Genomic DNA, 9,937 nt, shown 5'->3' with positions numbered 1-9,937 from the left:
GTGTGAACACACTAGGACCGTCGGGGCTTTTTTTCCCTCTTTAGGAGGTTTTTTTCCCCGTGCATTGTATATACGTCCATCACGGCTATCTATCTTTCCAAGTAACACACTCTCAGTTGTGTGCCTTGAGCTTCCTTAGTCTTCTCCAAGCTATGTGCGTTTCTCTGCAACCCTAATTCCAACAATTGGTATCAGAGTAGGTTGCGTTCTCCCGGGCTTAGTCGCCAACAGCTCTAGCACATGCTTGCTCACTTTCTCCGATTTCTGTGAGCTTTGGCGAGCGTTCACAAGTCGACAAATTTTTGGGTAAGCTCGTAGAGCTAAGTTTGCTCATATTTTTGATTTGGGCTCATTTCGGCCTCCATTTCCACTACAGCCACGTCTGTGCAAGCAATTTCGTCATTTTGTGCAAAATTTTTGTCAGTGCCAAATACTGCATGACATGTCCCATATAGTCTACTGCGGGTTGTGCTACATAGCACGTGCAGGTCTCACTCAGTTTCTCCTCATTTCGGGCGGTTTTCACATCAGGTGCAAGCATTTTCCATGGTTGACAACAACATAGATGTGTTCACGATGTTTGATGTGCTGAGGACAAATTGGATAGGGACAATTATCCTATGTGGGCTTACATGATGCAACATGTTCTTGTGTCAAAGGGAGTCTGGAATATTGTGCAAGGCATTGATGTACGTCCTGGTTCTAAGGATGTAGGCGATGTTGAGGATGTTGCCGGTCTCACTGCAAGGATTGCTGCTATTAGAGTTGTTTTGCCTACGGCAATACAAGCTCGTTGGGATGTAAAGGATGCACAGGCTCATGCATTGATTGCATTGTTTGTGAAGCGCACCATTACTCCTCACATTCATTCAGCGAAATCTGCAAAACATGTTTGGGATATTCTAGCAGGTCTTATGTAAGCCGCAATTCCCTTGTGCAGATTGTTCTTGATGCCTTACTAGATTCTTACCAGACTTCTGCTAGTACTTGGAGACTTATGACCCAAGGAACTCCTGAAGTTGTCAAGTTTGATGCATTATGCACATTGTTGTTGCAAGAGTCAATTTCCATAAAAAACAGGATTAGGCTGCGTGCAATTGAACAGGCTTTTTATTACTTCTCAAAGAAAGGGTTGTAACATCAATGCAACCACTTCTTATGGTTCTGCTGCGAGTGGCAAAACTTCAGTTTCTAATGCTTCTACTGGTAGCAATTCGTCTGGAAATTCTGATGAGAAGAGCAAAAAGAAGATGCGTTGCCATTATTGTAAAGCTAATGATCACTTGATCAAGCAGTGTCCTAAGTTGAAGGCCAAATAGACAAAGAAGAAAGAGGGTGGTTCCACTGCAAACGCTGGTTCCACTACAAATGCAGCCATTGTTGAGTCTTCTGTGAAAGGAGACTATGATGCTTATGTTGATGCAGAATGGGCTTTTAGTGCATAGTGCACTTACAATCCTGATGTCCATGATGCATGCATGTCAGTTGTTGCAGATTCACATGTGTGGTATTTCGATAGTGGTGCTACAAAGCACATTACCTCGCATCGTGAATTGTTCACCTCTCTCGAGTCTGTCCCTCATGGGAATTCAATCGTTTGTGCCAACAATGCCTCTTATACGGTTCAGGGAGTTGGAAAGGTTGTCCTTACTACTGCAAATGGCCGTTCCTTCACACTTGTTGGTGCACTTTATGTACCTGGGATCAAGGAGAATCTTTTGTCTATATCCGAACTTGCTAGACTTGGACTTGTAGTCAAATTTGTGGATGACAGATGTACAGTTCGTGATCTCAGTTTTGGTGATGAAATTGTTGCATCTGGCCTTTTGTGTCGTGGGCTGTATAAGCTCACTTTGTATGACAAGTGTGGACAAGATTTTGCAAATGCAGTTGCAGATTCAAGGGCTGTTTCAGATGCAAAATTGTGGCATGCACGTTTTGGGCATCTGAATTTTACCAATTTGCTGCGTTTGTAGAAATCTGATATGGTTGCTTCTTTTCAAAATGCAGTTGCAGATTCAAGGGCTATTTCAGATGCAAAATTGTGGCATGCACGTTTTGGGCATCTGAATTTTTCCAGTTTGCTGCGTTTGTAGAAATCTGATATGGTTGCTTCTTTTCCGCAACTTGAAGCACCCATCAAACATGTTTGTGAAGGCTGTATTTTGGGTAAAATGCAGCATTCTAAGTTTCCAAAGGATGGTTCAGTTAGGGCCACATGCAGGTTGCAGTTTGTGCATAATGATGTTTGTGGGCCCATGCAAACTCCTTCCTTGGGCAATTACCTGTATTTCATGATTTTCATTGATGATTACTCCAGGCATGCATGGGTATGTCCGCTTAAAGCAAAGTCCGAAGTTTTGATGTGCTTCAAACAATTTCTGGCTATGGCTGAAAATGTATCGAAATGTACTATGGGCACCCTCCGTTCTGATCGAGGGGGGGAGTATATGTCTCATTAATTTAATGCATTTCTGGCTAGTCGTGGGATAAAACACCAATGTACAATGCCTTATACACCTCAACAAAATGGTGTTGCTGAGAGAAAAAACAGGTCACTTACAGAAATGGCACGATGTATGGTCAAAAGTCGAGCTTTGCCGTATTCTTTTTGGCTTGAGGCCATCATGTGTGCCACTTATGTACTTAGCAGGTGTTCTACGAAAGCTTTGCAATCTATTCCTCCATATGAAGCATGGCATGATAGAAAGCCTTCTATTGAGCACATGCGTGTTTTGGCTGTTTGGCATATGCTTTGGTGCCACAAACACAACACAGAAAATTGGATGATAAGGCTGTTAAATGTATTTTTGTTGGTTATAGTGCTGAAAGCAAAGCTTACAGATTGTATCATCCGCAAACAAAGCGGGATGTAGTGTTTGTGGAAGATTCTGTTCAGCCCTTGCTGTCATGTACTAGAGACAGTAATGTAAGCTCACATGACATTTATGACACTTTGTTGCCTCTTTTCAGTGGTGGAACTTTGAATGTAAATTCCAATGAGGCAAATGTACAACCTATGGGGGTTTCCAAAAATGTTACAAATCAGCCTATTACTGACGCAGATGTACATGATGTACTTGATGAGGAAAGGGCTGAAAATGAGCAGGCTAGAGGTATGCCAAAATGGTTGGTGCATACATTGTGTGACAGTAAATTGGATGCACCTTTGTCTAGTCGTACTCGTTTAGGTTCTCGCCATGCATCTTATGCATCGGATTGTTATGCTTTGGCTGTGTCTAGCTTACATGATGTTGAGAAACCTCTGTCTTGTGATGAAGCACATAATTCAAAAAATTGGATGGTTGCCATGCAATCAAAATATGATGCACTTATAGAAAAATGACACATGGACTTTATGTGATTTGCCTCCTGGCAAAAAGGCCATTGGTACGAAGTGGGTTTACAAGTTGAAACGCAGCCAGATGGTGAGATCGATCGCCAAAAGGCTTGACTTGTCGCAAAGGGTTATGCACAACAAAAAGGCATAGATTATGAAGAGATTTTTTCTCCCACTTGTCGTATGACTACTGTGCATTTTCTATGTGCATTGGCAGCTCATTTTGGTTGGGATGTACATCAATCACACATTGTTACTGCTTTCTTGAAAGGTGACATATTTGAGGAAGTTTATGTAACGTAGCCTCGCGATTTTGTCATGAAAGGAGAAGAGGACAAAGTGTGCAGACGTAAGAAGGCTTTGTATGGGTTGAAGCAATCTCCTCATGCTTGGTATGAGAAAGCTGACACTCATTTGGTCAAACGAGGCTTTTGTAAATGTCCAACAGAAAGCACATTGTATGTATAGTGTGAGGGTGATGTACTTCTCATTGTGGTTCTTTATGTAGATGATTTGCTGATCACTGGACCAAATGAAAGACATATTGCTGAATTTAAGGCTGATTTAAATGCTACTTTCAAGATGAAAGATTTGGGGCTGTTGCATCATTACTTTGGTATACAGTTTAAGGAGTGTGATGGTGGTATTGCCTTGTGTCAGAAAAGTTACATAGAGACATTGCTATGTAAGTTTGGACTTGAGGATTGCAAATCTATTGCCACTCCCATGGAAACAGGTTTGAAATCAAGTCTTCATGACGGTGGTGAACTTACTGATGTCACTCTTTACCAAATTGCTGTTGGATGCCTCGTTTATGTATGCAACACAAGGCCGGATATTCAATTGCAGTCTCACAGGTCAGCAGATTTATGCATAGCCCAGGGTCTAAGCATTGGCAGGCTATCAAGAGGATTTTTCGCTACCTTAGTTGTTTTATCCCAAGGGGGGATCATTACTGCTAGACTTACATGCTTTTTCAGACTCAGATTGGGATGGTTGTTTTGACACGCGAGTGTCCACAAGTGGTTTTTGTTTCATGCTTGGCAGTTCATGTATATCATGGTTGAGCAAGAAGCAACCTATTGTGGACACTTCTAGTTGTGAGGCTGAGTACAAGGCAATCTTCACAGCTACGGTTGAATATGTATGGCTCAGACGCCTTATGGCTGATTTGGATGTTGGACAGGACACTGCCAACCACAGTCAGAGCGCATTGGCAGTGCGAGGAACCCAACTTTTAATGCTTGCACAAAGCACATTGAGGTGCATTACCACTATGTTAGGGAGAGGCTTTCAGCAAGAGAGATCAATTGGCTTATGTGCCAACACAGGACAACCTTGCAGATCTTTTCACAAAGGCATTGTCTCGTGAGAAGCTCGAAGCTTTCCACAAAGCTTTGGGCTGACTCCGCTTTGTGGAGTGATCATGTCCTCAAGGCATCGCACTTCCCTTTACTCATGTGCCATCTCTCGTTCACCACATCACTCTAGAGGGGATTTGTTAGCATATACATGTGGTAGTGATGTGTGTGAACACACCAGGACCGCCGGGGCATTTTTCCCCTCTTTAGGAGGTTTTCCCCCCCCGTGCATTGTATATACGCCCATCACTCTAGGGCTATCTATCTTTCCATCTCACACTAAGTAACACACTCTCAGTTGTGTGCCTTGAGCTTCCTTCGTCTTCTCCAAGCTGTGTACGTTTGTCTGCAACCCCAATTCCAACATTTGCTCCCTTGTATGACTAATTTAAATCAAAATTATGTCATTACAATGTGTAAATATTATTTTTTCTTCTCCCAATCTACTACATTTTATGTTTACATTAATTTCTTTGTGCCTTAATTGGCCACTTTGCAACATCTAGAGTCTAGACCATTGACTTAGGCTCGATTCAGAAGAGGCAGAGGAAGAGTGCAGGGAAGTGGCGTGCAGAGCCCGTGGCATTCATTCATTGGAGATAAAGAAGCGGAAACCTTCCCGACCCACCATTCAAATGGGCGATACCCCCCCTCGAAAGTTGAAGGCCTTCCGCTGCCTTTAGGGGCGAAGAAGAGAGAAGCAGCCCTGAGCAAGGCCCATAGCGCTCACTGCCAATGATCATCCAACATGGGGATTTGTGAGAGCGGAGGCTGCCCCGCCGACCTCGTGTGAATCCAGCCTTAGAGGCCAATTTCTGACTCGTGAGAGCGCAAGGCCACAATCGAGAGTCAATGCTGAAATTTGAAGGCTGCAATGGCTTTCAAGGCCATCTTGGCCTTTAGAGGAACACCACATCCCTACTGTGGCTGCAGATGAAGCCCAAGGCCTGCAATTGGCCTTCGAATGTGGAAGGCTAAAATTCAAGAGGAGTTGCGCTTGAAGGCCTCCATTTTCATAGGACTTCGCTTGAAGGCTTGCATTTTCAGAGGCCTTCAAATATTTTTGAAAGGTATTCTAGTCAACTTTCAAGTGTCCGATGTCCATGGAGTTTGGACCTGGACCATGGGTAATTCTAAATAGCCTAAAGCCCGCCCTAAAGGTGTGAAACGTGGATGCTAAATCTCCCAAGGCCAGAAAGTACTTCGAACTTCGAAGCCCCAACACAGGAGCCAGGAGGGAAACGTCGAGCGGCTACTCAGGAGGAAAGCGCCGAGGCTCGAGCGAGGCAGCCTGCAGACACTGGGCAGCGACGACTCAGTGCTGACGAGCGTGCAGGGCTGAGTGCTCTCGCGGGCAGCGTGCAGGGGTCCCGGATGTGGACGCCACAGAGGACGCAGGACCCGGCTGAGGCTTGAGCTTGGGTGAGAGAGAGAGAGAGAGAGAGAGAGAGAGAGAGAGAGAGAGAGAGAGAGAGAGAGAGAGAGAGAGAGAGAGAGATGAAATGAAATGAAATGTTTCAAATAGAGAGAGAGAGAGATTGAGAAATGAAATGAAATGTTATATTAACGTCTTCAAGACATGAGAGAGAGAGAGAGAGAGAGAGAGAGAGAGAGAGAGAGAGAAAAGAAATGAAATGTTATATTAACGTTGTCAAAGAGGCCAAAATGATCTATGAGACCAAAGGGTAAGAGAGAGAGAGAGAGAGAGAGAGAGAGAGAGAGAGAGAGAGAGAGAGAGAGAGAGAGAGAGAGAGAGAGAGAGAGAGAGAGAGAGTGGCATGGTATATTCTTTTTACAGGAAGAGCAAAAGAGGATCTCAAAACTTTAGCGACTATTCGCACTCGACAAGCTCCAACTCACGAGGTAGATGCGTTCGATTTGTTGAACTCTTGCTTTTGTTAAAGTGGATTTGTTTATAGTTCTTTGAGACCTTGGTAAGTTGGTATATCTAGCCATAGAACTTAGAAGTCTTTTTTTAATTCAAGTCCTTCAATGTAGGTATGTCAGGTGAGAACTCAAGAGATGTTGTCTCAGAGGTTGTTAGGAATGTGGTTCAAAGAATTGGTAGGCCAAAACGTGACAAAAAACAGACAACATTAGATCACTTTCGAATGAGGCGACCTAGGGTGGATTTGAATGAAGAAGTGATTGATGGGGAGGGAAATATAGTGGATGGAAATACAATTCAGGAAGTAAATGTAAATGAGGTTGAAAACAAAAAAACCCAGCGAACCTTCTTGCCTCATTGGACCCAAACACATAAATGGGCTTATCCAATTTTTGGTCCAGATGGTAAGCAAAGAGCAAAGTGCACATGGTGCTCTGAGTATGGGTATACAAACCCTTTTGCTCGTGAAGGTTCCAAGACAATGCAAATTCAGGCTCTTGATAAGCATGCGGAGTCCAAGGCTCACAAACAAGCTGCACAACGATGGGATCTTAAGTCCCATCAAGATGTATTGCCTATTTAAAAGCATGTGGAGCTTATGGTAGATGTCGAAAAGCAACGTATAATAACTGTAATGCAAACCATGTACTTCACTGTTGTGCAAGATATGCCTTTGAATTTTTACTATGCTCAATGTGATTTTATGCGTAATATGCGGACCCCAAATATGCCTATCAATAATGAATATTCGGCATATACAAACCGAACTTCCGGTATGGAGTTCATTCAAGCCGCAAAAGAGTTTTATTGGGAGATTCTAAAGCAATCTCTATTGAAGAGTCCATTTTTCTCTATCCTCATTGATGATAGTACGGGCCTAACATTTGAGAAGCATATGGTTGTTGTGTATGTTACATTCTTAGAGGATGGGGGAAGAGGTCCTGCATGCAAATTTATGGGGCTTCTGCCTTTGCTTGATGGTAGAGCACAAACAAAGTATGATGAGCTTATGTCCCTAGTTCAAAGATTGGACCTACCACTTGAGAAGAGGATTGGATTTGCATCCGATGGTGCATCATGCATGTGTGGTGTAAATAATGGAGTGCTTGCCAAAATTCGTGAAAAGGTTCCTGGCATTATTGGTGTGCATTGTGTAGCACATCGTGAAGCATTGGTGGTTTTTGATGCATGTGACAGTTTTGCGGAGTTTGGTCACTTAGATGCTTTTGCAAACAAGGTACATGTATGGGTTGGCAGATCCGTGCAACGACATCAGACTTTGGAAAACATGTTAAAGGCATTTAGTCTCAAGTCTTTGGAGGTTCTCAGGATCCATTCCGTGAGATGGCTGTCGAGGGGTAAGGTGATGAAGAGACTTGTCACCATGATGCCAGCCTTGTTACACGATTTCAAGCTCAATGATGTGAACTTTTATAATATTGCACGAATGTTTCAAATCCAATTTCTCATTCATTTTATGGTAGATGTACTTGTAGAAATGAATGGCATCAACAAAAGATTTCAAAGTGACCATGTAGACATAACTGATGTTGGAAATGCATTGGATGTGGTCATTGAACTATTCAAAAAGCGATATTTGGGAGATAACTTTGGGTATGGATGCAAACATTACAGGGAGTTCATAAGAAGACTCAATGCCAATAATGAGTTGGTCTATGTAAAGGAGGATGGCTTTATGGAGAGTCACGTTTTGCGCTTTGCTTCTTTTCATAGGATCTTACAAGTGGAAACTCATTGCAGGGATGCATTACACATGCCCAAGGTTTTATACGTGAGCTCATTGTAGGGCTTGATGCTAGATTTAATGATTTGCCACTTTATAATGCAGCTAAGTTGTTTAGTCCTACGAGCTTTGACAAGGATCTTCGCATTCGTGGGCAAACCCACAAAGGGTATTTGGATCGTTTATGCACAAAATTTGGAAGTGGTAGGAATGCCATTGTTAATGCTTTTCTTTGTGAGATTGAGGTAGACCGTTTTTGCCTTCAATTACATAAGGCAACTTAAGCTTTGGGTTTCATGATGCATGGTCGCATTGTCGCGATCAAATCTCGTGATATGAATCTTATGAAAGTGTGGCAAGCATTACATGTTATTCCGGTGAGCACGGCCGCATGTGAGCGTGGGTTTTCCAAACAAAATCGCATCAAAGATGATGAGAGGAGGAGTCTCACTTTGAAAACGTTGGAGAACCTTATGTTTTTGTCATTGTCAGCTCCACATGATCTTGAAAAGGTGGAATGGGATGCAATCTACGAAATTTGGGCCGGAATGAAGTTGAGAAGAGTCAGACATTTGGAGACATAGTTCTATTATATGCACTATGCGTTCATGAGAAGATTGACATGCAGGAAGCTTCCTTTTTGTTGGTTGATTTTTGGAGACATAGCTCTATTCTATGCACTATGCGTTCATGAGAAGATTGACATGCGACAAGCTTTCTTTTTGTTGATTGATTTTTGGAGATAGCTCTATTCTATGCACCATGCGTTCATGAGAGGATTGGTATGTGCAAGCTTTCTTTTTGTTGATTGATTTTTGGAGAAAAAGCTTCTGTATACTATGCGTTCATGAGAAGATTAACATGCACAAGCTTTCTCTTTGTTGATTGGTTTTTTGTCAAAAGCTTTTGGCTTTAAAAACTACCCAAAAAGCAGTCGGTGTAATTTACGAAAATCCGTACTGCTACCACGTCACCCTGTCAACACATTATACGAAAATCCGTATTGCTGCCACGTGGCACTTGTCAGCACAAAATCCGGTGTTGCCGTATAGTTTGCCACGTCATCATCTGTTAGCGTAATTTGCGGACAGTCCGTATTGTCTGTCCACATCTTCAATCTGCGGTTGGTCATGCCATGTCAGCACTGTAAAAGTCGACGATGCGGAAGCGTAGAGACCAAGGGGGAGAGAGAGAGAGAGAGAGAGAGAGAGAGAGAGAGAGAGAGAGAGAGAGAGAGAGTCTCCTAAACCAATCAACCTTGGCAATGAATAACTGAATGTGTATACAATGGAGGCAAGGGGTTGCTTATATAGCACCCTCACTAAATTGCCCTACCGAAGACTTTGACAAATAAGTAAAATAAATACCTAAAAGCCAAACTAAACAATGGGATCACATTGGGCAGTTCACTTGAGATGCCTAAAACACCCTCTCTGCAGCTCATAGTGGACATCAATAGTGAGACCAAGTCGATGAAGAAGCTACCATGGACACCCCAATAGAAGGCCTTGTACTACTGGATACACCTCAGTGTTGCTATCCTCAACTTTGTACCTGAAAGTAATGCCATCTTGAGCATCGGTTTCCTTTGTAGAAACTTTGAA

At 42.9% G+C, this 9,937-nt stretch overlaps 1 protein-coding gene and 1 pseudogene across 1 annotated transcript in view; both read left to right on the top strand.

Moving 5' to 3' along the window:
* Positions 1 to 5,872: 5,872 nt before the first annotated feature.
* Positions 5,873 to 9,937, top strand: part of LOC147444353 (CDP-diacylglycerol--inositol 3-phosphatidyltransferase 1-like) — a 70,635-nt gene continuing 66,570 nt past the window's right edge. Inside the window, exons 1-2 of the mRNA XM_086526996.1 lie at positions 5,873 to 6,123; positions 6,500 to 6,564. The gene's annotated coding sequence lies outside the window, so the exon portion shown is untranslated. The remainder of the gene's footprint in view (positions 6,124 to 6,499; positions 6,565 to 9,937) is intronic.
* Positions 7,046 to 9,495, top strand: LOC147444356 (uncharacterized; annotated as a pseudogene).

This window comes from Adiantum capillus-veneris, chromosome 13 (assembly GCF_014529385.1).
Source record: "Adiantum capillus-veneris isolate H3 chromosome 13, ASM1452938v2, whole genome shotgun sequence".
Lineage (NCBI taxonomy): Eukaryota > Viridiplantae > Streptophyta > Polypodiopsida > Polypodiales > Pteridaceae > Adiantum > Adiantum capillus-veneris.
The sequence above is the reverse complement of the archived record's forward strand: the minus strand, read 5'-3'. Positions and strand labels throughout refer to the sequence as shown.